Source organism: Falco punctatus (assembly GCF_963210335.1).
Source record: "Falco punctatus genome assembly, contig: scaffold_57, whole genome shotgun sequence".
Taxonomy (NCBI): Eukaryota; Metazoa; Chordata; class Aves; order Falconiformes; family Falconidae; genus Falco; species Falco punctatus.
The window spans coordinates 658,180-680,625 of NW_027660116.1; positions in this window are offsets into that span (position 1 = coordinate 658,180).

A 22,446-nucleotide genomic window follows, 5' to 3' on the forward strand; every position below is an offset into this window, starting at 1 on the left:
GAGTACAACCTTGAGGATAAGTCTTATGGTTAAGTCTCAGGGTTAAGTCTTAATGTTAAGTCTTAAGGTTGAGCCTTAAGGTTAAGTCTTAGGGTTAAGCCTTAGAGTTATGTCTTGGGGATAAGTCTTAGGGCTAAGTCTCAGGATTAGGTATCAAGGTTAAAGCTCAAGGATAAGTCTCAGGGCTACGTTTTCGGGTTAAGTCTTAAGGTTAAATCTTAGGTGTAAGTCTCAGTTTTAAGTTTTAGGGATAAGTCTTATGGATAAGTTTCACGGTTAAGTCTCAGGGTTGAGTCTTAAGGTTAAAACTTAACCTTAAGTCTTAGGGTTAAGTCTTATGGTTATATCTTAATGTTAAATCGTAATTGTAAGTCTTAGGGTTAAGTCTAAAGTTTAAATCACAAGTTGAAGTCTTGGGGTTAACTCTTTAGAGTTAAGTCTTGGGGTTAAGTCTTACAATTTAAGTCCTAAGGTTAACTCTTAGGGTTAAATCTGTAAGGTCAACACTTAAGGTTAACTCTTAGGGTTAAGTTTAGGGTTAAGTCTTAAGGTTACGTCTTAAAGTTAAATATTAAGGTTAAGTCTTGGGGTTATTTCTTAAGGTTAAGTCTGAGGGTTATATCTGAGCGTTAATTATTAAGTGTAAGTCTTAGAGTTAATACTCAGGGTTAAGTCTTAAAGTTACTTCTTAAGGTTGAGTCTTAGGGTTAAGTTTTAAGGTTAAGTCCGAATGTTACATCTTAAAGTTAAGCCTTAGGGTTAAATCTCAGTGTTAAGTCTCAAGGTTAGGTCTCAGGGTATAAGTCGTAAGGCTGTGTCTTAGTGTTCAGTCTTATTGTTAAGTCTTAAAAGTTATATTTTAGGGTTCAGTCTTAGGGTTAAATTTTAAGGTTAAGTCTTAGGGTTAAGTCCTAAGGTGAAGTCTTATGGACTGAGTCTTAGGGTTAAGTCTAAAGTTTAATTCATAACTTGAAATCTTAGACTTAAGTCTTGGGGCTAAGTCTTAGGGTTAAGTCTTAAATCTTAGGTTTAAGTCTCAGTGTTGAGTCTTAGGGATAAGTCTTTGAATTACGTCTTCAAGTTCGGTCTTAAGGTTTAACCTTAAGGTTAAGTCATAGGGTTAAGCCTTAGGGTTAAGTTTTGAGTGTAAATCTTAAGGTTACGTTTGAAGGATAAGTCTTAAGGTTAAGTCTTAATGGTACATCTTCAAGTTAAGTCTTAGCATTAAGACTTAGGGTTAAATCCCAGGTTAAATTTCAAGGTAAAGTCTCAAGGTTAAGTCTCAGGGTTACGTGGTAAGGTTGTGTCTTAGGATTCAGTCTTAGGGTTAAGTTTTGAAGTTAAACTTTAGGTTAAGTCTTAGGGTTAAGTCTCAGGTTTAAGTCTCAGGATTATGTCTCAGGGTTAAGTCTTAATGTTAAGTCTTAAGGTTGAGCCTTAAGGTTAAGTCTTAGGGTTAAGCCTTAAGGTTAAGTGTCAGGGTTAATTCCTAAAGGTTAAGTCTTAAGTATACATCTCATAGATTGAGTCTTAGGGTTAAGTCTTCATTTTAAGTCTTAGGGTTAAGTCTTAGAGTACAATCTTGAGGATAAGTCTTATGGTTAAGTCTCAGGGTTAAGTCTTAAGGTTGAGCCTTAAGGTTAAGTCTTAGGGTTAAGCCTTAGAGTTATGTCTTGGGGATAAGTCTTAGGGCTAAGTCTCAGGATTAGGTATCAAGGTTAAAGCTCAAGGATAAGTCTCAGGGCTACATTTTAGGGTTAAGTCTTAAGGTTAAATCTTAGGTTTAAGTCTCAGTTTTAAGTTTTAGGGATAAGTCTTATGGATAAGTTTCATGATTAAGTCTCAGGGTTGAGTCTTAAGGTTAAAACTTAACCTTAAGTCTTAGGGTTAAGTCTTATGGTTAAATCTTAATGTTAAATCATAGTTTTAAGTCTTAGGGTTAAGTCTAAAGTTTAAATCACAAGTTGAAGTCTTAGGGTTAACTCTTTAGAGTTAAGTCTTGGGGTTAAGTCTTCGGGTTAAGTCTTACAATTTAAGTCCTAAGGTTAACTCTTAGGGTTAAATCTGTAAGGTCAACACTTAAGGTTAACTCTTAGGGTTAAGTTTAGGGTTAAGTCTTAAGGTTACGTCTTAAAGTTAAATATTAAGGTTAAGTCTTGGGGTTATTTCTTAAGGTTAAGTCTGAGGGTTATATCTGAGCGTTAATTATTAAGTGTAAGTCTAAGAGTTAATTCTCAGGGTTAAGTCTTAAAGTTACTTCTTAAGGTTGAGTCTTAGGGTTAAGTTTTAAGGTTAAGTCCGAATGTTACATCTTAAAGTTAAGTCTTAGGGTTAAATCTCAGTGTTAAGTCTCAAGGTTAGGTCTCAGGGTATAAGTCGTAAGGCTGTGTCTTAATGTTCAGTCTTATTGTTAAGTCTTAAAAGTTATATTTTAGGGTTCAGTCTTAGGGTTAAATTTTAAGGTTAAGTCTTAGGGTTAAGTCCTAAGGTGAAGTCTTATGGACTGAGTCTTAGGGTTAAGTCTAAAGTTTAATTCATAACTTGAAATCTTAGACTTAAGTCTTGGGGCTAAGTCTTAGGGTTAAGTCTTAAATCTTAGGTTTAAGTCTCAGTGTTGAGTCTTAGGGATAAGTCTTTGAATTACGTCTTCAAGTTCGGTCTTAAGGTTTAACCTTAAGGTTAAGTCATAGGGTTAAGCCTTAGGGTTAAGTTTTGAGTGTAAATCTTAAGGTTACGTTTGAAGGATAAGTCTTAAGGTTAAGTCTTAATGGTACATCTTCAAGTTAAGTCTTAGCATTAAGACTTAGGGTTAAATCCCAGGTTAAATTTCAAGGTAAAGTCTCAAGGTTAAGTCTCAGGGTTACGTGGTAAGGTTGTGTCTTAGGATTCAGTCTTAGGGTTAAGTTTTGAAGTTAAACTTTAGGTTAAGTCTTAGGGTTAAGTCTCAGGTTTAAGTCTCAGGATTATGTCTCAGGGTTAAGTCTTAATGTTAAGTCTTAAGGTTGAGCCTTAAGGTTAAGTCTTAGGGTTAAGCCTTAAGGTTAAGTGTCAGGGTTAATTCCTAAAGGTTAAGTCTTAAGTATACATCTCATAGATTGAGTCTTAGGGTTAAGTCTTCATTTTAAGTCTTAGGGTTAAGTCTTAGAGTACAATCTTGAGGATAAGTCTTATGGTTAAGTCTCAGGGTTACGTCTTAATGTTAAGTCTTAAGGTTGAGCCTTAAGGTTAAGTCTTAGGGTTAAGCCTTAGAGTTATGTCTTGGGGATAAGTCTTAGGGCTAAGTCTCAGGATTAGGTATCAAGGTTAAAGCTCAAGGATAAGTCTCAGGGCTACATTTTAGGGTTAAGTCTTAAGGTTAAATCTTAGGTTTAAGTCTCAGTTTTAAGTTTTAGGGATAAGTCTTATGGATAAGTTTCACGGTTAAGTCTCAGGGTTGAGTCTTAAGGTTAAAACTTAACCTTAAGTCTTAGGGTTAAGTCTTATGGTTAAATCTTAATGTTAAATCATAGTTTTAAGTCTTAGGGTTAAGTCTAAAGTTTAAATCACAAGTTGAAGTCTTAGGGTTAACTCTTTAGAGTTAAGTCTTGGGGTTAAGTCTTGGGGTTAAGTCTTACAATTTAAGTCCTAAGGTTAACTCTTAGGGTTAAATCTGTAAGGTCAACACTTAAGGTTAACTCTTAGGGTTAAGTTTAGGGTTAAGTCTTAAGGTTACGTCTTAAAGTTAAATATTAAGGTTAAGTCTTGGGGTTATTTCTTAAGGTTAAGTCTGAGGGTTATATCTGAGCGTTAATTATTAAGTTGAAGTCTAAGAGTTAATTCTCAGGGTTAAGTCTTAAAGTTACTTCTTAAGGTTGAATCTTAGGGTTAAGTTTTAAGGTTAAGTCCGAATGTTACATCTTAAAGTTAAGTCTTAGGGTTAAATCTCAGTGTTAAGTCTCAAGGTTAGGTCTCAGGGTATAAGTCGTAAGGCTGTGTCTTAATGTTCAGTCTTATTGTTAAGTCTTAAAAGTTATATTTTAGGGTTCAGTCTTAGGGTTAAATTTTAAGGTTAAGTCTTAGGGTTAAGTCTTAAGGTGAAGTCTTATGGATTGAGTCTTAGGGTTAAGTCTAAAGTTTAATTCATAACTTGAAATCTTAGACTTAAGTCTTGGGGCTAAGTCTTAGGGTTAAGTCTTAAATCTTAGGTTTAAGTCTCAGTGTTGAGTCTTAGGGATAAGTCTTTGAATTACGTCTTCAAGTTCGGTCTTAAGGTTTAACCTTAAGGTTAAGTCATAGGGTTAAGCCTTAGGGTTAAGTTTTGAGTGTAAATCTTAAGGTTACGTTTGAAGGATAAGTCTTAAGGTTAAGTCTTAATGGTACATCTTCAAGTTAAGTCTTAGCATTAAGACTTAGGGTTAAATCCCAGGTTAAATTTCAAGGTAAAGTCTCAAGGTTAAGTCTCAGGGTTACGTGGTAAGGTTGTGTCTTAGGATTCAGTCTTAGGGTTAAGTTTTGAAGTTAAACTTTAGGTTAAGTCTTAGGGTTAAGTCTCAGGTTTAAGTCTCAGGATTATGTCTCAGGGTTAAGTCTTAATGTTAAGTCTTAAGGTTGAGCCTTAAGGTTAAGTCTTAGGGTTAAGCCTTAAGGTTAAGTGTCAGGGTTAATTCCTAAAGGTTAAGTCTTAAGTATACATCTCATAGATTGAGTCTTAGGGTTAAGTCTTCATTTTAAGTCTTAGGGTTAAGTCTTAGAGTACAATCTTGAGGATAAGTCTTATGGTTAAGTCTCAGGGTTACGTCTTAATGTTAAGTCTTAAGGTTGAGCCTTAAGGTTAAGTCTTAGGGTTAAGCCTTAGAGTTATGTCTTGGGGATAAGTCTTAGGGCTAAGTCTCAGGATTAGGTATCAAGGTTAAAGCTCAAGGATAAGTCTCAGGGCTACATTTTAGGGTTAATTCTTAAGGTTAAATCTTAGGTTTAAGTCTCAGTTTTAAGTTTTAGGGATAAGTCTTATGGAAAAGTTTCACGACTAAGTCTCAGGGTTGAGTCTTAAGGTTAAAACTTAACCTTAAGTCTTAGGGTTAAGTCTTATGGTTAAATCTTAATGTTAAATCGTAATTTTAAGTCTTAGGGTTAAGTCTAAAGTTTAAATCACAAGTTGAAGTCTTAGGGTTAACTCTTTAGAGTTAAGTCTTGGGGTTAAGTCTTCGGGTTAAGTCTTACAATTGAAGTCCTAAGGTTAACTCTTAGGGTTAAATCTGTAAGGTCAACACTTAAGGTTAACTCTTAGGGTTAAGTTTAGGGTTAAGTCTTAAGGTTACGTCTTAAAGTTAAATATTAAGGTTAAGTCTTGGGGTTATTTCTTAAGGTTAAGTCTGAGGGTTATATCTGAGCGTTAATTATTAAGTGTAAGTCTAAGAGTTAATTCTCAGGGTTAAGTCTTAAAGTTACTTCTTAAGGTTGAGTCTTAGGGTTAAGTTTTAAGGTTAAGTCCGAATGTTACATCTTAAAGTTAAGTCTTAGGGTTAAATCTCAGTGTTAAGTCTCAAGGTTAGGTCTCAGGGTATAAGTCGTAAGGCTGTGTCTTAATGTTCAGTCTTATTGTTAAGTCTTAAAAGTTATATTTTAGGGTTCAGTCTTAGGGTTAAATTTTAAGGTTAAGTCTTAGGGTTAAGTCTTAAGGTGAAGTCTTATGGATTGAGTCTTAGGGTTAAGTCTAAAGTTTAATTCATAACTTGAAATCTTAGACTTAAGTCTTGGGGCTAAGTCTTAGGGTTAAGTCTTAAATCTTAGGTTTAAGTCTCAGTGTTGAGTCTTAGGGATAAGTCTTTGAATTACGTCTTCAAGTTCGGTCTTAAGGTTTAACCTTAAGGTTAAGTCATAGGGTTAAGCCTTAGGGTTAAGTTTTGAGTGTAAATCTTAAGGTTACGTTTGAAGGATAAGTCTTAAGGTTAAGTCTTAATGGTACATCTTCAAGTTAAGTCTTAGCATTAAGACTTCGGGTTAAATCCCAGGTTAAATTTCAAGGTAAAGTCTCAAGGTTAAGTCTCAGGGTTACGTGGTAAGGTTGTGTCTTAGGATTCAGTCTTAGGGTTAAGTTTTGAAGTTAAACTTTAGGTTAAGTCTTAGGTTTAAGTCTCAGGTTTAAGTCTCAGGATTATGTCTTAGGGTGAAGTCTTAATGTGAAGTCTTACATTTAAGTCTTAAGCTTAAGTCTTAGGGTTAAGCCTTAAGGTTAAGTGTCAGGGTTAATTCCTAAAGGTTAAGTCTTAAGTATACATCTCATAGATTGAGTCTTAGGGTTAAGTCTTCATTTTAAGTCTTAGGGTTAAGTCTTAGAGTACAACCTTGAGGATAAGTCTTATGGTTAAGTCTCAGGGTTAAGTCTTAAGGTTGAGCCTTAAGGTTAAGTCTTAGGGTTAAGCCTTAGAGTTATGTCTTGGGGATAAGTCTTAGGGCTAAGTCTCAGGATTAGGTATCAAGGTTAAAGCTCAAGGATAAGTCTCAGGGCTACGTTTTCGGGTTAAGTCTTAAGGTTAAATCTTAGGTGTAAGTCTCAGTTTTAAGTTTTAGGGATAAGTCTTATGGATAAGTTTCACGGTTGAGACTCAGGGTTGAGTCTTAAGGTTAAAACTTAACCTTAAGTCTTAGGGTTAAGTCTTATGGTTATATCTTAATGTTAAATCGTAATTGTAAGTCTTAGGGTTAAGTCTAAAGTTTAAATCACAAGTTGAAGTCTTGGGGTTAACTCTTTAGAGTTAAGTCTTGGGGTTAAGTCTTACAATTGAAGTCCTAAGGTTAACTCTTAGGGTTAAATCTGTAAGGTCAACACTTAAGGTTAACTCTTAGGGTTAAGTTTAGGGTTAAGTCTTAAGGTTACGTCTTAAAGTTAAATATTAAGGTTAAGTCTTGGGGTTATTTCTTAAGGTTAAGTCTGAGGGTTATATCTGAGCGTTAATTATTAAGTGTAAGTCTTAGAGTTAATACTCAGGGTTAAGTCTTAAAGTTACTTCTTAAGGTTGAGTCTTAGGGTTAAGTTTTAAGGTTAAGTCCGAATGTTACATCTTAAAGTTAAGCCTTAGGGTTAAATCTCAGTGTTAAGTCTCAAGGTTAGGTCTCAGGGTATAAGTCGTAAGGCTGTGTCTTAATGTTCAGTCTTATTGTTAAGTCTTAAAAGTTATATTTTAGGGTTCAGTCTTAGGGTTAAATTTTAAGGTTAAGTCTTAGGGTTAAGTCCTAAGGTGAAGTCTTATGGACTGAGTCTTAGGGTTAAGTCTAAAGTTTAATTCATAACTTGAAATCTTAGACTTAAGTCTTGGGGCTAAGTCTTAGGGTTAAGTCTTAAATCTTAGGTTTAAGTCTCAGTGTTGAGTCTTAGGGATAAGTCTTTGAATTACGTCTTCAAGTTCGGTCTTAAGGTTTAACCTTAAGGTTAAGTCATAGGGTTAAGCCTTAGGGTTAAGTTTTGAGTGTAAATCTTAAGGTTACGTTTTAAGGATAAGTCTTAAGGTTAAGTCTTAATGGTACATCTTCAAGTTAAGTCTTAGCATTAAGACTTCGGGTTAAATCCCAGGTTAAATTTCAAGGTAAAGTCTCAAGGTTAAGTCTCAGGGTTACGTGGTAAGGTTGTGTCTTAGGATTCAGTCTTAGGGTTAAGTTTTGAAGTTAAACTTTAGGTTAAGTCTTAGGGTTAAGTCTCAGGATTATGTCTCAGGGTTAAGTCTTAATGTTAAGTCTTAAGGTTGAGCCTTAAGGTTAAGTCTTAGCGTTAAGCCTTAAGGTTAAGTGTCAGGGTTAATTCCTAAAGGTTAAGTCTTAAGTATACATCTCATAGATTGAGTCTTAGGGTTAAGTCTTCATCTTAAGTCTTAGGGTTAAGTCTTAGAGTACAATCTTGAGGATAAGTCTTATGGTTAAGTCTCAGGGTTACGTCTTAATGTTAAGTCTTAAGGTTGAGCCTTAAGGTTAAGTCTTAGGGTTAAGCCTTAGAGTTATGTCTTGGGGATAAGTCTTAGGGCTAAGTCTCAGGATTAGGTATCAAGGTTAAAGCTCAAGGATAAGTCTCAGGGCTACATTTTAGGGTTAAGTCTTAAGGTTAAATCTTAGGTTTAAGTCTCAGTTTTAAGTTTTAGGGATAAGTCTTATGGATAAGTTTCACGACTAAGTCTCAGGGTTGAGTCTTAAGGTTAAAACTTAACCTTAAGTCTTAGGGTTAAGTCTTATGGTTAAATCTTAATGTTAAATCATAGTTTTAAGTCTTAGGGTTAAGTCTAAAGTTTAAATCACAAGTTGAAGTCTTAGGGTTAACTCTTTAGAGTTAAGTCTTGGGGTTAAGTCTTACAATTGAAGTCCTAAGGTTAACTCTTAGGGTTAAATCTGTAAGGTCAACACTTAAGGTTAACTCTTAGGGTTAAGTTTAGGGTTAAGTCTTAAGGTTACGTCTTAAAGTTAAATATTAAGGTTAAGTCTTGGGGTTATTTCTTAAGGTTAAGTCTGAGGGTTATATCTGAGCGTTAATTATTAAGTGTAAGTCTAAGAGTTAATTCTCAGGGTTAAGTCTTAAAGTTACTTCTTAAGGTTGAGTCTTAGGGTTAAGTTTTAAGGTTAAGTCCGAATGTTACATCTTAAAGTTAAGTCTTAGGGTTAAATCTCAGTGTTAAGTCTCAAGGTTAGGTCTCAGGGTATAAGTCGTAAGGCTGTGTCTTAATGTTCAGTCTTATTGTTAAGTCTTAAAAGTTATATTTTAGGGTTCAGTCTTAGGGTTAAATTTTAAGGTTAAGTCTTAGGGCTAAGTCCTAAGGTGAAGTCTTATGGACTGAGTCTTAGGGTTAAGTCTAAAGTTTAATTCATAACTTGAAATCTTAGACTTAAGTCTTGGGGCTAAGTCTTAGGGTTAAGTCTTAAATCTTAGGTTTAAGTCTCAGTGTTGAGTCTTAGGGATAAGTCTTTGAATTACGTCTTCAAGTTCGGTCTTAAGGTTTAACCTTAAGGTTAAGTCATAGGGTTAAGCCTTAGGGTTAAGTTTTGAGTGTAAATCTTAAGGTTACGTTTGAAGGATAAGTCTTAAGGTTAAGTCTTAATGGTACATCTTCAAGTTAAGTCTTAGCATTAAGACTTAGGGTTAAATCCCAGGTTAAATTTCAAGGTAAAGTCTCAAGGTTAAGTCTCAGGGTTACGTGGTAAGGTTGTGTCTTAGGATTCAGTCTTAGGGTTAAGTTTTGAAGTTAAACTTTAGGTTAAGTCTTAGGGTTAAGTCTCAGGTTTAAGTCTCAGGATTATGTCTCAGGGTTAAGTCTTAATGTTAAGTCTTAAGGTTGAGCCTTAAGGTTAAGTCTTAGGGTTAAGCCTTAAGGTTAAGTGTCAGGGTTAATTCCTAAAGGTTAAGTCTTAAGTATACATCTCATAGATTGAGTCTTAGGGTTAAGTCTTCATTTTAAGTCTTAGGGTTAAGTCTTAGAGTACAATCTTGAGGATAAGTCTTATGGTTAAGTCTCAGGGTTAAGTCTTAAGGTTGAGCCTTAAGGTTAAGTCTTAGGGTTAAGCCTTAGAGTTATGTCTTGGGGATAAGTCTTAGGGCTAAGTCTCAGGATTAGGTATCAAGGTTAAAGCTCAAGGATAAGTCTCAGGGCTACATTTTAGGGTTAATTCTTAAGGTTAAATCTTAGGTTTAAGTCTCAGTTTTAAGTTTTAGGGATAAGTCTTATGGATAAGTTTCACGGTTGAGACTCAGGGTTGAGTCTTAAGGTTAAAACTTAACCTTAAGTCTTAGGGTGTAAGTCTTATGGTTAAATCTTAATGTTAAATCATAGTTTTAAGTCTTAGGGTTAAGTCTAAAGTTTAAATCACAAGTTGAAGTCTTAGGGTTAACTCTTTAGAGTTAAGTCTTGGGGTTAAGTCTTCGGGTTAAGTCTTACAATTGAAGTCCTAAGGTTAACTCTTAGGGTTAAATCTGTAAGGTCAACACTTAAGGTTAACTCTTAGGGTTAAGTTTAGGGTTAAGTCTTAAGGTTACGTCTTAAAGTTAAATATTAAGGTTAAGTCTTGGGGTTATTTCTTAAGGTTAAGTCTGAGGGTTATATCTGAGCGTTAATTATTAAGTGTAAGTCTAAGAGTTAATTCTCAGGGTTAAGTCTTAAAGTTACTTCTTAAGGTTGAGTCTTAGGGTTAAGTTTTAAGGTTAAGTCCGAATGTTACATCTTAAAGTTAAGTCTTAGGGTTAAATCTCAGTGTTAAGTCTCAAGGTTAGGTCTCAGGGTATAAGTCGTAAGGCTGTGTCTTAATGTTCAGTCTTATTGTTAAGTCTTAAAAGTTATATTTTAGGGTTCAGTCTTAGGGTTAAATTTTAAGGTTAAGTCTTAGGGTTAAGTCCTAAGGTGAAGTCTTATGGACTGAGTCTTAGGGTTAAGTCTAAAGTTTAATTCATAACTTGAAATCTTAGACTTAAGTCTTGGGGCTAAGTCTTAGGGTTAAGTCTTAAATCTTAGGTTTAAGTCTCAGTGTTGAGTCTTAGGGATAAGTCTTTGAATTACGTCTTCAAGTTCGGTCTTAAGGTTTAACCTTAAGGTTAAGTCATAGGGTTAAGCCTTAGGGTTAAGTTTTGAGTGTAAATCTTAAGGTTACGTTTGAAGGATAAGTCTTAAGGTTAAGTCTTAATGGTACATCTTCAAGTTAAGTCTTAGCATTAAGACTTAGGGTTAAATCCCAGGTTAAATTTCAAGGTAAAGTCTCAAGGTTAAGTCTCAGGGTTACGTGGTAAGGTTGTGTCTTAGGATTCAGTCTTAGGGTTAAGTTTTGAAGTTAAACTTTAGGTTAAGTCTTAGGGTTAAGTCTCAGGTTTAAGTCTCAGGATTATGTCTCAGGGTTAAGTCTTAATGTTAAGTCTTAAGGTTGAGCCTTAAGGTTAAGTCTTAGGGTTAAGCCTTAAGGTTAAGTGTCAGGGTTAATTCCTAAAGGTTAAGTCTTAAGTATACATCTCATAGATTGAGTCTTAGGGTTAAGTCTTCATTTTAAGTCTTAGGGTTAAGTCTTAGAGTACAATCTTGAGGATAAGTCTTATGGTTAAGTCTCAGGGTTAAGTCTTAAGGTTGAGCCTTAAGGTTAAGTCTTAGGGTTAAGCCTTAGAGTTATGTCTTGGGGATAAGTCTTAGGGCTAAGTCTCAGGATTAGGTATCAAGGTTAAAGCTCAAGGATAAGTCTCAGGGCTACATTTTAGGGTTAAGTCTTAAGGTTAAATCTTAGGTTTAAGTCTCAGTTTTAAGTTTTAGGGATAAGTCTTATGGATAAGTTTCACGGTTAAGTCTCAGGGTTGAGTCTTAAGGTTAAAACTTAACCTTAAGTCTTAGGGTTAAGTCTTATGGTTAAATCTTAATGTTAAATCATAGTTTTAAGTCTTAGGGTTAAGTCTAAAGTTTAAATCACAAGTTGAAGTCTTGGGGTTAACTCTTTAGAGTTAAGTCTTGGGGTTAAGTCTTCGGGTTAAGTCTTACAATTTAAGTTCTAAGGTTAACTCTTAGGGTTAAATCTGTAAGGTCAACACTTAAGGTTAACTCTTAGGGTTAAGTTTAGGGTTAAGTCTTAAGGTTACGTCTTAAAGTTAAATATTAAGGTTAAGTCTTGGGGTTATTTCTTAAGGTTAAGTCTGAGGGTTATATCTGAGCGTTAATTATTAAGTGTAAGTCTTAGAGTTAATTCTCAGGGTTAAGTCTTAAAGTTACTTCTTAAGGTTGAGTCTTAGGGTTAAGTTTTAAGGTTAAGTCCGAATGTTACATCTTAAAGTTAAGCCTTAGGGGTAAATCTCAGTGTTAAGTGTCAAGGTTAGGTCTCAGGGTATAAGTCGTAAGGCTGTGTCTTAATGTTCAGTCTTATTGTTAAGTCTTAAAAGTTATATTTTAGGGTTCAGTCTTAGGGTTAAATTTTAAGGTTAAGTCTTAGGGTTAAGTCTTAAGGTGAAGTCTTATGGATTGAGTCTTAGGGTTAAATCTAAAGTTTAATTCATAACTTGAAATCTTAGACTTAAGTCTTGGGGCTAAGTCTTAGGGTTAAGTCTTAAATCTTAGGTTTAAGTCTCAGTGTTGAGTCTTAGGGATAAGTCTTTGAATTACGTCTTCAAGTTTTGTCTTAAGGTTTAACCTTAAGGTTAAGTCATGGGGTTAAGCCTTAGGGTTAAGTTTTGAGTGTAAATCTTACGGTTACGTTTGAAGGTTAAGTCTTAAGGTTAAGTCTTAATGGTACATCTTCAAGTTAAGTCTTAGCATTAAGACTTAGGGTTAAATCCCAGGTTAAATTTCAAGGTAAAGTCTCAAGGTTAAGTCTCAGGGTTACGTGGTAAGGTTGTGTCTTAGGATTCAGTCTTAGGGTTAAGTTTTGAAGTTAAACTTTAGGTTAAGTCTTAGGGTTAAGTCTCAGGTTTAAGTCTCAGGATTATGTCTTAGGGTGAAGTCTTAATGTGAAGTCTTACATTTAAGTCTTAAGCTTAAGTCTTAGGGTTAAGCCTTAAGGTTAAGTGTCAGGGTTAATTCCTAAAGGTTAAGTCTTAAGTATACATCTCATAGATTGAGTCTTAGGGTTAAGTCTTCATTTTAAGTCTTAGGGTTAAGTCTTAGAGTACAATCTTGAGGATAAGTCTTATGGTTAAGTCTCAGGGTTACGTCTTAATGTTAAGTCTTAAGGTTGAGCCTTAAGGTTAAGTCTTAGGGTTAAGCCTTAGAGTTATGTCTTGGGGATAAGTCTTAGGGCTAAGTCTCAGGATTAGGTATCAAGGTTAAAGCTCAAGGATAAGTCTCAGGGCTACATTTTAGGGTTAATTCTTAAGGTTAAATCTTAGGTTTAAGTCTCAGTTTTAAGTTTTAGGGATAAGTCTTATGGATAAGTTTCACGGTTGAGACTCAGGGTTGAGTCTTAAGGTTAAAACTTAACCTTAAGTCTTAGGGTTAAGTCTTATGGTTAAATCTTAATGTTAAATCATAGTTTTAAGTCTTAGGGTTAAGTCTAAAGTTTAAATCACAAGTTGAAGTCTTAGGGTTAACTCTTTAGAGTTAAGTCTTGGGGTTAAGTCTTCGGGTTAAGTCTTACAATTGAAGTCCTAAGGTTAACTCTTAGGGTTAAATCTGTAAGGTCAACACTTAAGGTTAACTCTTAGGGTTAAGTTTAGGGTTAAGTCTTAAGGTTACGTCTTAAAGTTAAATATTAAGGTTAAGTCTTGGGGTTATTTCTTAAGGTTAAGTCTGAGGGTTATATCTGAGCGTTAATTATTAAGTGTAAGTCTTAGAGTTAATTCTCAGGGTTAAGTCTTAAAGTTACTTCTTAAGGTTGAGTCTTAGGGTTAAGTTTTAAGGTTAAGTCCGAATGTTACATCTTAAAGTTAAGTCTTAGGGTTAAATCTCAGTGTTAAGTCTCAAGGTTAGGTCTCAGGGTATAAGTCGTAAGGCTGTGTCTTAATGTTCAGTCTTATTGTTAAGTCTTAAAAGTTATATTTTAGGGTTCAGTCTTAGGGTTAAATTTTAAGGTTAAGTCTTAGGGTTAAGTCCTAAGGTGAAGTCTTATGGACTGAGTCTTAGGGTTAAGTCTAAAGTTTAATTCATAACTTGAAATCTTAGACTTAAGTCTTGGGGCTAAGTCTTAGGGTTAAGTCTTAAATCTTAGGTTTAAGTCTCAGTGTTGAGTCTTAGGGATAAGTCTTTGAATTACGTCTTCAAGTTCGGTCTTAAGGTTTAACCTTAAGGTTAAGTCATAGAGTTAAGCCTTAGGGTTAAGTTTTGAGTGTAAATCTTAAGGTTACGTTTGAAGGATAAGTCTTAAGGTTAAGTCTTAATGGTACATCTTCAAGTTAAGTCTTAGCATTAAGACTTAGGGTTAAATCCCAGGTTAAATTTCAAGGTAAAGTCTCAAGGTTAAGTCTCAGGGTTACGTGGTAAGGTTGTGTCTTAGGATTCAGTCTTAGGGTTAAGTTTTGAAGTTAAACTTTAGGTTAAGTCTTAGGGTTAAGTCTCAGGATTATGTCTCAGGGTTAAGTCTTAATGTTAAGTCTTAAGGTTGAGCCTTAAGGTTAAGTCTTAGGGTTAAGCCTTAAGGTTAAGTGTCAGGGTTAATTCCTAAAGGTTAAGTCTTAAGTATACATCTCATAGATTGAGTCTTAGGGTTAAGTCTTCATTTTAAGTCTTAGGGTTAAGTCTTAGAGTACAACCTTGAGGATAAGTCTTATGGTTAAGTCTCAGGGTTAAGTCTTAAGGTTGAGCCTTAAGGTTAAGTCTTAGGGTTAAGCCTTAGAGTTATGTCTTGGGGATAAGTCTTAGGGCTAAGTCTCAGGATTAGGTATCAAGGTTAAAGCTCAAGGATAAGTCTCAGGGCTACATTTTAGGGTTAAGTCTTAAGGTTAAATCTTAGGTTTAAGTCTCAGTTTTAAGTTTTAGGGATAAGTCTTATGGATAAGTTTCACGGTTAAGTCTCAGGGTTGAGTCTTAAGGTTAAAACTTAACCTTAAGTCTTAGGGTTAAGTCTTATGGTTAAATCTTAATGTTAAATCATAGTTTTAAGTCTTAGGGTTAAGTCTAAAGTTTAAATCACAAGTTGAAGTCTTAGGGTTAACTCTTTAGAGTTAAGTCTTGGGGTTAAGTCTTCGGGTTAAGTCTTACAATTTAAGTCCTAAGGTTAACTCTTAGGGTTAAATCTGTAAGGTCAACACTTAAGGTTAACTCTTAGGGTTAAGTTTAGGGTTAAGTCTTAAGGTTACGTCTTAAAGTTAAATATTAAGGTTAAGTCTTGGGGTTATTTCTTAAGGTTAAGTCTGAGGGTTATATCTGAGCGTTAATTATTAAGTGTAAGTCTAAGAGTTAATTCTCAGGGTTAAGTCTTAAAGTTACTTCTTAAGGTTGAGTCTTAGGGTTAAGTTTTAAGGTTAAGTCCGAATGTTACATCTTAAAGTTAAGCCTTAGGGTTAAATCTCAGTGTTAAGTGTCAAGGTTAGGTCTCAGGGTATAAGTCGTAAGGCTGTGTCTTAATGTTCAGTCTTATTGTTAAGTCTTAAAAGTTATATTTTAGGGTTCAGTCTTAGGGTTAAATTTTAAGGTTAAGTCTTAGGGTTAAGTCCTAAGGTGAAGTCTTATGGACTGAGTCTTAGGGTTAAGTCTAAAGTTTAATTCATAACTTGAAATCTTAGACTTAAGTCTTGGGGCTAAGTCTTAGGGTTAAGTCTTAAATCTTAGGTTTAAGTCTCAGTGTTGAGTCTTAGGGATAAGTCTTTGAATTACGTCTTCAAGTTCGGTCTTAAGGTTTAACCTTAAGGTTAAGTCATAGGGTTAAGCCTTAGGGTTAAGTTTTGAGTGTAAATCTTAAGGTTACGTTTGAAGGATAAGTCTTAAGGTTAAGTCTTAATGGTACATCTTCAAGTTAAGTCTTAGCATTAAGACTTCGGGTTAAATCCCAGGTTAAATTTCAAGGTAAAGTCTCAAGGTTAAGTCTCAGGGTTACGTGGTAAGGTTGTGTCTTAGGATTCAGTCTTAGGGTTAAGTTTTGAAGTTAAACTTTAGGTTAAGTCTTAGGGTTAAGTCTCAGGTTTAAGTCTCAGGATTATGTCTTAGGGTGAAGTCTTAATGTGAAGTCTTACATTTAAGTCTTAAGCTTAAGTCTTAGGGTTAAGCCTTAAGGTTAAGTGTCAGGGTTAATTCCTAAAGGTTAAGTCTTAAGTATACATCTCATAGATTGAGTCTTAGGGTTAAGTCTTCATTTTAAGTCTTAGGGTTAAGTCTTAGAGTACAATCTTGAGGATAAGTCTTATGGTTAAGTCTCAGGGTTACGTCTTAATGTTAAGTCTTAAGGTTGAGCCTTAAGGTTAAGTCTTAGGGTTAAGCCTTAGAGTTATGTCTTGGGGATAAGTCTTAGGGCTAAGTCTCAGGATTAGGTATCAAGGTTAAAGCTCAAGGATAAGTCTCAGGGCTACGTTTTAGGGTTAAGTCTTAAGGTTAAATCTTAGGTTTAAGTCTCAGTTTTAAGTTTTAGGGATAAGTCTTATGGATAAATTTCACGCCTAAGTCTCAGGGTTGAGTCTTAAGGTTAAAACTTAACCTTAAGTCTTAGGGTTAAGTCTTATGGTTATATCTTAATGTTAAATCGTAATTGTAAGTCTTAGGGTTAAGTCTAAAGTTTAAATCACAAGTTGAAGTCTTGGGGTTAACTCTTTAGAGTTAAGTCTTGGGGTTAAGTCTTACAATTGAAGTCCTAAGGTTAACTCTTAGGGTTAAATCTGTAAGGTCAACACTTAAGGTTAACTCTTAGGGTTAAGTTTAGGGTTAAGTCTTAAGGTTACGTCTTAAAGTTAAATATTAAGGTTAAGTCTTGGGGTTATTTCTTAAGGTTAAGTCTGAGGGTTATATCTGAGCGTTAATTATTAAGTTTAAGTCTTAGAGTTAATTCTCAGGGTTAAGTCTTAAAGTTACTTCTTAAGGTTGAGTCTTAGGGTTAAGTTTTAAGGTTAAGTCCGAATGTTACATCTTAAAGTTAAGTCTTAGGGTTAAATCTCAGTGTTAAGTCTCAAGGTTAGGTCTCAGGGTATAAGTCGTAAGGCTGTGTCTTAATGTTCAGTCTTATTGTTAAGTCTTAAAAGTTATATTTTAGGGTTCAGTCTTAGGGTTAAATTTTAAGGTTAAGTCTTAGGGTTAAGTCCTAAGGTGAAGTCTTATGGACTGAGTCTTAGGGTTAAGTCTAAAGTTTAATTCATAACTTGAAATCTTAGACTTAAGTCTTGGGGCTAAGTCTTAGGGTTAAGTCTTAAATCTTAGGTTTAAGTCTCAGTGTTGAGTCTTAGGGATAAGTCTTTGAATTACGTCTTCAAGTTCGGTCTTAAGGTTTAACCTTAAGGTTAAGTCATAGGGTTAAGCCTTAGGGTTAAGTTTTGAGTGTAAATCTTAAGGTTACGTTTGAAGGATAAGTCTTAAGGTTAAGTCTTAATGGTACATCTTCAAGTTAAGTCTTAGCATTAAGACTTAGGGTTAAATCCCAGGTTAAATTTCAAGGTAAAGTCTCAAGGTTAAGTCTCAGGGTTACGTGGTAAGGTTGTGTCTTAGGATTCAGTCTTAGGGTTAAGTTTTGAAGTTAAACTTTAGGTTAAGTCTTAGGGTTAAGTCTCAGGTTTAAGTCTCAGGATTATGTCTCAGGGTTAAGTCTTAATGTTAAGTCTTAAGGTTGAGCCTTAAGGTTAAGTCTTAGGGTTAAGCCTTAAGGTTAAGTGTCAGGGTTAATTCCTAAAGGTTAAGTCTTAAGTATACATCTCATAGATTGAGTCTTAGGGTTAAGTCTTCATTTTAAGTCTTAGGGTTAAGTCTTAGAGTACAATCTTGAGGATAAGTCTTATGGTTAAGTCTCAGGGTTAAGTCTTAAGGTTGAGCCTTAAGGTTAAGTCTTAGGGTTAAGCCTTAGAGTTATGTCTTGGGGATAAGTCTTAGGGCTAAGTCTCAGGATTAGGTATCAAGGTTAAAGCTCAAGGATAAGTCTCAGGGCTACATTTTAGGGTTAAGTCTTAAGGTTAAATCTTAGGTTTAAGTCTCAGTTTTAAGTTTTAGGGATAAGTCTTATGGATAAGTTTCACGGTTAAGTCTCAGGGTTGAGTCTTAAGGTTAAAACTTAACCTTAAGTCTTAGGGTTAAGTCTTATGGTTAAATCTTAATGTTAAATCATAGTTTTAAGTCTTAGGGTTAAGTCTAAAGTTTAAATCACAAGTTGAAGTCTTAGGGTTAACTCTTTAGAGTTAAGTCTTGGGGTTAAGTCTTCGGGTTAAGTCTTACAATTTAAGTCCTAAGGTTAACTCTTAGGGTTAAATCTGTAAGGTCAACACTTAAGGTTAACTCTTAGGGTTAAGTTTAGGGTTAAGTCTTAAGGTTACGTCTTAAAGTTAAATATTAAGGTTAAGTCTTGGGGTTATTTCTTAAGGTTAAGTCTGAGGGTTATATCTGAGCGTTAATTATTAAGTGTAAGTCTAAGAGTTAATTCTCAGGGTTAAGTCTTAAAGTTACTTCTTAAGGTTGAGTCTTAGGGTTAAGTTTTAAGGTTAAGTCCGAATGTTACATCTTAAAGTTAAGTCTTAGGGTTAAATCTCAGTGTTAAGTCTCAAGGTTAGGTCTCAGGGTATAAGTCGTAAGGCTGTGTCTTAATGTTCAGTCTTATTGTTAAGTCTTAAAAGTTATATTTTAGGGTTCAGTCTTAGGGTTAAATTTTAAGGTTAAGTCTTAGGGTTAAGTCTTAAGGTGAAGTCTTATGGATTGAGTCTTAGGGTTAAGTCTAAAGTTTAATTCATAACTTGAAATCTTAGACTTAAGTCTTGGGGCTAAGTCTTAGGGTTAAGTCTTAAATCTTAGGTTTAAGTCTCAGTGTTGAGTCTTAGGGATAAGTCTTTGAATTACGTCTTCAAGTTCGGTCTTAAGGTTTAACCTTAAGGTTAAGTCATAGGGTTAAGCCTTAGGGTTAAGTTTTGAGTGTAAATCTTAAGGTTACGTTTGAAGGATAAGTCTTAAGGTTAAGTCTTAATGGTACATCTTCAAGTTAAGTCTTAGCATTAAGACTTAGGGTTAAATCCCAGGTTAAATTTCAAGGTAAAGTCTCAAGGTTAAGTCTCAGGGTTACGTGGTAAGGTTGTGTCTTAGGATTCAGTCTTAGGGTTAAGTTTTGAAGTTAAACTTTAGGTTAAGTCTTAGGGTTAAGTCTCAGGTTTAAGTCTCAGGATTATGTCTCAGGGTTAAGTCTTAATGTTAAGTCTTAAGGTTGAGCCTTAAGGTTAAGTCTTAGGGTTAAGCCTTAAGGTTAAGTGTCAGGGTTAATTCCTAAAGGTTAAGTCTTAAGTATACATCTCATAGATTGAGTCTTAGGGTTAAGTCTTCATTTTAAGTCTTAGGGTTAAGTCTTAGAGTACAATCTTGAGGATAAGTCTTATGGTTAAGTCTCAGGGTTAAGTCTTAAGGTTGAGCCTTAAGGTTAAGTCTTAGGGTTAAGCCTTAGAGTTATGTCTTGGGGATAAGTCTTAGGGCTAAGTCTCAGGATTAGGTATCAAGGTTAAAGCTCAAGGATAAGTCTCAGGGCTACATTTTAGGGTTAAGTCTTAAGGTTAAATCTTAGGTTTAAGTCTCAGTTTTAAGTTTTAGGGATAAGTCTTATGGATAAGTTTCACGGTTAAGTCTCAGGGTTGAGTCTTAAGGTTAAAACTTAACCTTAAGTCTTAGGGTTAAGTCTTATGGTTAAATCTTAATGTTAAATCATAGTTTTAAGTCTTAGGGTTAAGTCTAAAGTTTAAATCACAAGTTGAAGTCTTAGGGTTAACTCTTTAGAGTTAAGTCTTGGGGTTAAGTCTTACAATTGAAGTCCTAAGGTTAACTCTTAGGGTTAAATCTGTAAGGTCAACACTTAAGGTTAACTCTTAGGGTTAAGTTTAGGGTTAAGTCTTAAGGTTACGTCTTAAAGTTAAATATTAAGGTTAAGTCTTGGGGTTATTTCTTAAGGTTAAGTCTGAGGGTTATATCTGAGCGTTAATTATTAAGTGTAAGTCTAAGAGTTAATTCTCAGGGTTAAGTCTTAAAGTTACTTCTTAAGGTTGAGTCTTAGGGTTAAGTTTTAAGGTTAAGTCCGAATGTTACATCTTAAAGTTAAGTCTTAGGGTTAAATCTCAGTGTTAAGTCTCAAGGTTAGGTCTCAGGGTATAAGTCGTAAGGCTGTGTCTTAATGTTCAGTCTTATTGTTAAGTCTTAAAAGTTATATTTTAGGGTTCAGTCTTAGGGTTAAACTTTAAGGTTAAGTCTTAGGGCTAAGTCCTAAGGTGAAGTCTTATGGATTGAGTCTTAGGGTTAAGTCTAAAGTTTAATTCATAACTTGAAATCTTAGACTTAAGTCTTGGGGCTAAGTCGTAGGGTTAAGTCTTAAATCTTAGGTTTAAGTCTCAGTGTTGAGTCTTAGGGATAAGTCTTTGAATTACGTCTTCAAGTTCGGTCTTAAGGTTTAACCTTAAGGTTAAGTCATAGGGTTAAGCCTTAGGGTTAAGTTTTGAGTGTAAATCTTAAGGTTACGTTTTAAGGATAAGTCTTAAGGTTAAGTCTTAATGGTACATCTTCAAGTTAAGTCTTAGCATTAAGACTTAGGGTTAAATCCCAGGTTAAATTTCAAGGTAAAGTCTCAAGGTTAAGTCTCAGGGTTACGTGGTAAGGTTGTGTCTTAGGATTCAGTCTTAGGGTTAAGTTTTGAAGTTAAACTTTAGGTTAAGTCTTAGGGTTAAGTCTCAGGTTTAAGTCTCAGGATTATGTCTCAGGGTTAAGTCTTAATGTTAAGTCTTAAGGTTGAGCCTTAAGGTTAAGTCTTAGGGTTAAGCCTTAAGGTTAAGTGTCAGGGTTAATTCCTAAAGGTTAAGTCTTAAGTATACATCTCATAGATTGAGTCTTAGGGTTAAGTCTTCATTTTAAGTCTTAGGGTTAAGTCTTAGAGTACAATCTTGAGGATAAGTCTTATGGTTAAGTCTCAGGGTTACGTCTTAATGTTAAGTCTTAAGGTTGAGCCTTAAGGTTAAGTCTTAGGGTTAAGCCTTAGAGTTATGTCTTGGGGATAAGTCTTAGGGCTAAGTCTCAGGATTAGGTATCAAGGTTAAAGCTCAAGGATAAGTCTCAGGGCTACATTTTAGGGTTAATTCTTAAGGTTAAATCTTAGGTTTAAGTCTCAGTTTTAAGTTTTAGGGATAAGTCTTATGGAAAAGTTTCACGACTAAGTCTCAGGGTTGAGTCTTAAGGTTAAAACTTAACCTTAAGTCTTAGGGTTAAGTCTTATGGTTAAATCTTAATGTTAAATCGTAATTTTAAGTCTTAGGGTTAAGTCTAAAGTTTAAATCACAAGTTGAAGTCTTAGGGTTAACTCTTTAGAGTTAAGTCTTGGGGTTAAGTCTTCGGGTTAAGTCTTACAATTGAAGTCCTAAGGTTAACTCTTAGGGTTAAATCTGTAAGGTCAACACTTAAGGTTAACTCTTAGGGTTAAGTTTAGGGTTAAGTCTTAAGGTTACGTCTTAAAGTTAAATATTAAGGTTAAGTCTTGGGGTTATTTCTTAAGGTTAAGTCTGAGGGTTATATCTGAGCGTTAATTATTAAGTGTAAGTCTAAGAGTTAATTCTCAGGGTTAAGTCTTAAAGTTACTTCTTAAGGTTGAGTCTTAGGGTTAAGTTTTAAGGTTAAGTCCGAATGTTACATCTTAAAGTTAAGTCTTAGGGTTAAATCTCAGTGTTAAGTCTCAAGGTTAGGTCTCAGGGTATAAGTCGTAAGGCTGTGTCTTAATGTTCAGTCTTATTGTTAAGTCTTAAAAGTTATATTTTAGGGTTCAGTCTTAGGGTTAAATTTTAAGGTTAAGTCTTAGGGTTAAGTCTTAAGGTGAAGTCTTATGGATTGAGTCTTAGGGTTAAGTCTAAAGTTTAATTCATAACTTGAAATCTTAGACTTAAGTCTTGGGGCTAAGTCTTAGGGTTAAGTCTTAAATCTTAGGTTTAAGTCTCAGTGTTGAGTCTTAGGGATAAGTCTTTGAATTACGTCTTCAAGTTCGGTCTTAAGGTTTAACCTTAAGGTTAAGTCATAGGGTTAAGCCTTAGGGTTAAGTTTTGAGTGTAAATCTTAAGGTTACGTTTGAAGGATAAGTCTTAAGGTTAAGTCTTAATGGTACATCTTCAAGTTAAGTCTTAGCATTAAGACTTCGGGTTAAATCCCAGGTTAAATTTCAAGGTAAAGTCTCAAGGTTAAGTCTCAGGGTTACGTGGTAAGGTTGTGTCTTAGGATTCAGTCTTAGGGTTAAGTTTTGAAGTTAAACTTTAGGTTAAGTCTTAGGGTTAAGTCTCAGGTTTAAGTCTCAGGATTATGTCTTAGGGTGAAGTCTTAATGTGAAGTCTTACATTTAAGTCTTAAGCTTAAGTCTTAGGGTTAAGCCTTAAGGTTAAGTGTCAGGGTTAATTCCTAAAGGTTAAGTCTTAAGTATACATCTCATAGATTGAGTCTTAGGGTTAAGTCTTCATTTTAAGTCTTAGGGTTAAGTCTTAGAGTACAATCTTGAGGATAAGTCTTATGGTTAAGTCTCAGGGTTACGTCTTAATGTTAAGTCTTAAGGTTGAGCCTTAAGGTTAAGTCTTAGGGTTAAGCCTTAGAGTTATGTCTTGGGGATAAGTCTTAGGGCTAAGTCTCAGGATTAGGTATCAAGGTTAAAGCTCAAGGATAAGTCTCAGGGCTACGTTTTCGGGTTAAGTCTTAAGGTTAAATCTTAGGTTTAAGTCTCAGTTTTAAGTTTTAGGGATAAGTCTTATGGATAAATTTCACGCCTAAGTCTCAGGGTTGAGTCTTAAGGTTAAAACTTAACCTTAAGTCTTAGGGTTAAGTCTTATGGTTATATCTTAATGTTAAATCGTAATTGTAAGTCTTAGGGTTAAGTCTAAAGTTTAAATCACAAGTTGAAGTCTTGGGGTTAACTCTTTAGAGTTAA